The 5732-nt window shown below is 37.8% G+C and overlaps 1 non-coding gene across 1 annotated transcript; it reads left to right on the forward strand.

The window, feature by feature from the left end:
- Positions 1–298: 298 nt before the first annotated feature.
- Positions 299–371, forward strand: Trnaa-agc (transfer RNA alanine (anticodon AGC)). The gene has a single exon. It is a non-coding gene; the product is annotated as a tRNA-Ala (tRNA).
- The last annotated feature ends 5361 nt before the right edge of the window (positions 372–5732 follow it).

Genomic DNA, 5732 nt, shown 5'->3' on the forward strand with positions numbered 1-5732 from the left:
TTAAAACATTAGGACATACATAGACCAAAAAAAGAAATGAAAGAAAAGCCAGACATGGTGGTGCACGTCTTAATCCCAGTGACTGGGGAGGCTGAGGCAGGAGGATCATGAGTTCAAAGCCAGCCTCAGCAACTTAGCAAGACCCTGTCTCAAAATAAAAATTTTAAAAAAGGGGTGGGGATGTAACTCAGTGGCTAAGTGTCCCTGGGTTCAATCCCCAGTACCAAAACAGAAAAAAAAAAAAGCAGAAATGAAAGAAAGAACTTTATACATTATACAAAACTTAACTCAATGGGCTGGGGATATAGCTCAGTTGGTAGAGTGCTTGCCTAGCATGCACAAGACCCTGGGTTCAATCCCCAGCACCCCCCCCCAAAAAAAAAAACTTAAAATGGACCACAAATTTAAATATAAAATTATTACAAATTTAGAAAAAAAATAAGAGAAAAATCTTTGGGAATAGGAGTTGGTGAAGAATTCTTAGATTTGAAACCAAAAGTACAATTCAAAAAGGAAAAAAGTAATCAATTAGACTTCATTAAAATTGTAAAACTTTGTTCTGTAAAATGTCCTAAGAAAATAAAAAGACTGAAACCTAGGAGAAAAATATTTGCAAACCAAAGACCTTACCAAGTACTAGTATCTACAATGTATAAAGAACTCTCAAAACTCAAGAGTAAAAATATAAACGTTTTATTTAGATAACAAGCAAAAGACATTTTGCCAAAGAGAATATACAGATAGTGAAAGCAGCACATCAAAACATCTTTAGCCATTAAGGAAATGCAAATTAAAACCATATTGCAATATCACTACACATCATTAGAATGACTAAAAAAAATAGTGAAAGCATCAAATTCTGGGAAGGATGTGGAGAGTCTAGCACCCTGATCCATTGCCGGCAGGAATCTAAAATGGTACAGCTTCCCTTTTAAGGAATTTGACAGTTTTTTTTTGTTGTTTTTTTTTTTTACAAAAGTAGACCATGTAACCCACAATCACACTCTTGAGTATTTATCTCAGAGAAATGAAAATGTAATGTCCCCTACAACACAAACTGTACACAACAGCTTCTAGAACAGCTGGGGTTGTGGCTCAGTGGTAGAGAACTTTCCTAGCACACGTGAGGCACAGGGTTTGATCCTCAGCACCACATAAAAATAAATAAATGATTAAAGGTATTGTGTCCATCTCTAACTAAAACTGAAAAAAAAAAAAAAAAACTCGTAGAAGCTTTATTCAAAATAGCCCCAAATTGGGAAGAATGAAAATATCCTTCAATGGGTGATTGGTTAAGTAAACTATTGTACATGCATACCATGAAATACTATTCAGCAATGAAAAGGAATAAATTACTGATGCAAACCACAACTTGTACAAACCTCCAGGGATTTACACTAAGTGTGAAAGACTACTCTCAAGAAAAAAAGTGCATTTATATAATGTTCTTGGAATGATAAAAAATTTGGAAAGAACTGATTGATGATTCTACTGCTTAGGGATGGGTGGATGGGCAGAGAAGGAGGTAGATGTGACTATAGTAGGGAAACCCAAGTGTAACAGAACTATCTCTTTTCTTGACTGTGGTGGTGAATACACCAACCTCCATGTGATAAAATGATATCGATTAAATATGCACACACATACACAAATGAGTTACAAGTCCAACTAGAAAAATCTATGATTGGAAGATTGTACTAATGTCAACATCCTTCTTGGGGTATCATATTCATTTTCCAAGGTGTCACCATTGGAAAAATTGGGTAATGGATACACTAGATCTCTCTGTATCAAATGTAGGTGAATCTACAATTATTTCAACAAAACTTTCTGTTTAAAAACAAGTGATTACTCTAGTTGCTGTGGGAGAAATGGATTAGAAAATGGCGGGAGTGGAAAGAAGGAATCTAGGAAAGATGGAGACTAGTTAGAAGGCTCTCACAGTCCTCCAGAGAAGACATGTCAGTGGCCTTAATTAAGGTGCTGGCAGAGAGGATGGAGAAAAGCAGAATAAGTTATTTAGGTACCAGTGTCCATCGGACTTGGTGGCCAATGAGATAAGGACTGGGTGAGTAGCACTGATGGAAGCTGGACATCTGGGAGAACAGCAAGGAGTAGGATGCAAGCCTATTGCATTCAAGACCTCCAGGAAGAACACTACGAAACTCTGAGGCGAGAAGGTACAGAAGGGGCTGGGGAGATAGCTCAGCTGCTAGAGTGCTTGCCTCGCGAGCGCAAGGACCTGAGTTCAATCCCCAGTATGGCAAAAAAAAAAAAAAAAAAAAAAAAAAACTTCTTTTTTTTTTACGCCACGTATGTGTTGGGAAGACAATGAAATCAAGATGTCAATCCTTCCATATTGATCTGTAGACAATCACAATCAAAACCTCAGTGAATTATTTTGCAGAGATTTTTAGAGGGGCTGCAACTTCCCAACTTGCTGTAAACCTACAGTAATCAAAATAGTGTGGTATTGGTGAAAGAACGGACAGATAAGTGCAATGAAAGAGTCCAGAAATAAAAACAAGGAGTCTAGAAATAGACCTGTGGAAATACAGTCCATTAATCTTTGACCAAGAAGTAAAGGCAATTCAATGAAGAAAAGATGGTGTTTTCAACAAATAGTGCTGGAACAGCTAAACAGCCTCGTGCAAAAAATAATAATAGTAATCTAGATAAACTGTACAAGCTTAATAAAAATTAATTCAGAATGCACCATCATTATTAAAGTAAAGCAAAAAACTATAAAACTCCTATGAGGAAACAAAGGAGAACATCTAGCTGGTCTTGGTTGGAAGATGACTGTTTATGATTTCTCTGTGTGGTGGGGGGACTGAGGATTGACCTCAGGGCCTTGAACACGCTAGGCAAGTGCTCTACCACTGAGCCGCATGCCCAACCCTTTGAGGGTGACATTCTACATATCACACCATAAGCATGATTCCTGAAAGAAGAAATTGATAAGCCAGACTTCATTAAAATTAAGAACTTTTGCTCTATGAAAAAGACACTGTTGAGCAAATGAAAAGACAAGCCACAGACTGGTAGAAAATATTTGCAAAACACATATCTGATTAAGAACTGGTATCCAAAACTTAGAAAGTGCTCTTAAAACTGGATAATAAGAAAACAAACAAACCAGGTAAAAGATGAGCAAAGCATAGGAAAAGATGATTTGTCCTTAGAGAATTGCAAATTAAAACAATCACACACCATGGTACGCATGGCTCAAATGCAAGACAATGCCAACAGCTAATGCTATTGTGAAGCAGGAACTCATTGATTGCTGGTGGGAATGCGAAAAATAATCTGTTTATAAATATTATCATGATTCCCAAAAGAAATCCTTAGCAGTAAAACCCCATCCTCTCTCTCACCCAGTCCTGGGCAACCACTAATCTACTTTCTGTCACTGTAGAAGTGCCTGTTCAGGATGACATGTAAGTGATAAGTTATGATATATTACTTTTGTGAGTGACATCATTGACTTAGCATGTTTTCAAACATGCCGTAGCATGTTTTAGCACTTTATTACTTTTTTATTTTAGTAAAACTTGCATAACATATAATTCATCATTTTAATCTTCTTTGTTTTGTTTTTTGCAGTACTGGGGATTGAATCCAGGGGTGCTTTTCCACTAAGCTAGATCCCCAACCTTTTTTATTTTTTATTTGAGGCAGGGTCTTGCTAAGTTGCTGAGGCTGGCCTCAAACTTTTAGTCCTCCTGCCTCAGCCTCCTGAGTAGCTGGGATTACAGGTGGTGCACCACCATGTCTGGCCATTTTAATATTTTTAAGTGTATAATTCCATGACCTTCAGTAAGTTAAGAGCGGTGTCAAAACATCACCACCATCCTTCTCCAGAATTTTCATTATTCAAACTGGAATTCTACACCCATTAAACATAGATCCCCATCCCTTTCTCCTTCCAGTCCCTGGGAAACAGCTGTTCTACTTTCCATCTTTGTGAATTTGGCTATTGTACTTACCTCAAAAACTGGAATCATACAATATTTATATTTTGTGTCTGTCTTACTTCACTGAATAGTAGTCTGGTGTGTGGATGACCACATTTTTATTCCTCCATTTTTTAGTTGTTTATCCATTCATCAGTTTCAGCCTTTGGGCTATTAAGAACAGTGCTGTTATGACCATCAGTTCCAAGTTTGTGTGGATATATGTTTTCATTTCTCTTGGTCACATCCCTAGGAATGGAATTGCTGGATCCCATGGTAACTGTATGTTGAAACTTTGAGGAAACGTCAAGCTGTTTTCCAAGGCAGTGGCCCCATTTCCCATTCCTCCTGCAATGCAGGATAGCTCTGATCCTCTCACCCCACCCACACTGGCTACTGACCTTTCTTTTTTCTTGTAGTCATCCTAATACATAAGAAGTAGTTTTCCTTGTCATTTTGCTTTGCATTTGACTGATGATGTTGAAAACATTTTCCTGTGTTCATTCTGTTCTTTGTGTATCTTGGAATAAATGTATATCCAAATGCTTTATCTATGTCATTAAATTGGGTTTATCTTTTTTCTTTTGAGATGTAACGGTTCTTTATGGATTCAGGATACAAGTCCCTTGTTAGATCTCCTCTAGTAATAAGAGAAATGCAAATCAAAACTATACTAAGATTCCATCTCACCCCAATTAGAATGGCGATTATCAAGAATACAAGCAACAATAGGTGTTGGAGAGGATGTGGGGAGAAGGGTACACTCTTACATTGCTGGTGGGGCTGCAAATTAGTGCAGCTACTCTGGAAAGCAGTGTGGAGATTCCTTAGAAAGCTTGGAATGGAACCACCATTTGACCCAGCTATCCCACTCCTTGGCCTATACCCAAAGGACTTAAAATCAGCATACTACAGAGATACAGCCACATCAATGTTCATAGCTGCTCAATTCACCATAACCAGACTGTGGAACCAACCTAGATGTCCTTCAGTTGATGAATGGATAAAGAAACTGTGGTATATATATACAATGGAATATTACTCCACCATAAAGAATGATGAAATTATGGCATTTGCAGGCAAATGGATGAAATTGGAGAATATCATGCTAAGTGAGATAACCCAATCCCAAAAAACAAAGGCTGAATGATCTCACTGATAAGCAGATGATGACACATGATGAGGGGTGGGAGGGGGGCAAGAATGGAGGAAGGAGGGAAAAGAGGGGTGGGAGGGGTGGGGGGAAGGAAAAAATAACAGAATGAATCAAACACTGTTACCCTATGTAAATGTATGATTACACAAATGGTATGCCTCTACTTCATGTACAAACAGAGAAACAAGTTGTACCCTATTTGTTTATGATAATTAAAAAAAAAGTCCCTTGTTAGATATATGACTCACAAATACTTTCTTCCCTATTGTGGGTTGTCTTTTGTCATTTGAATCACAAAATTATAATTTTGAGCCGGGTGCAGTGGCATAACCTGTAATCCCAGTGACTTGGAAACTGAGGCAGGAGGATGGCAAGATCAAGATCAGCCTGGGCAACTTAGTGAGACCCTGTCTCGAAAGAAAAATTAAAAAGAGCTGGGGACGTGGCTCAGTGGCAGAGTCTTCCTGGGTTCAATCCCCAGCACCAAATAGAAAACAGTTCTAATTTTGAGAAAGTCAAATTTATCTATTTTCTATAGTTATTTGCACAATTGGTATTATGTCTAAGAAACTATTCCCTAATCCAAGGTCACAGAGATTTACACCTGTGTTTTCTTCTAA

The sequence above is a fragment of the Sciurus carolinensis genome, chromosome X, assembly GCF_902686445.1.
Source record: "Sciurus carolinensis chromosome X, mSciCar1.2, whole genome shotgun sequence".
Lineage (NCBI taxonomy): Eukaryota > Metazoa > Chordata > Mammalia > Rodentia > Sciuridae > Sciurus > Sciurus carolinensis.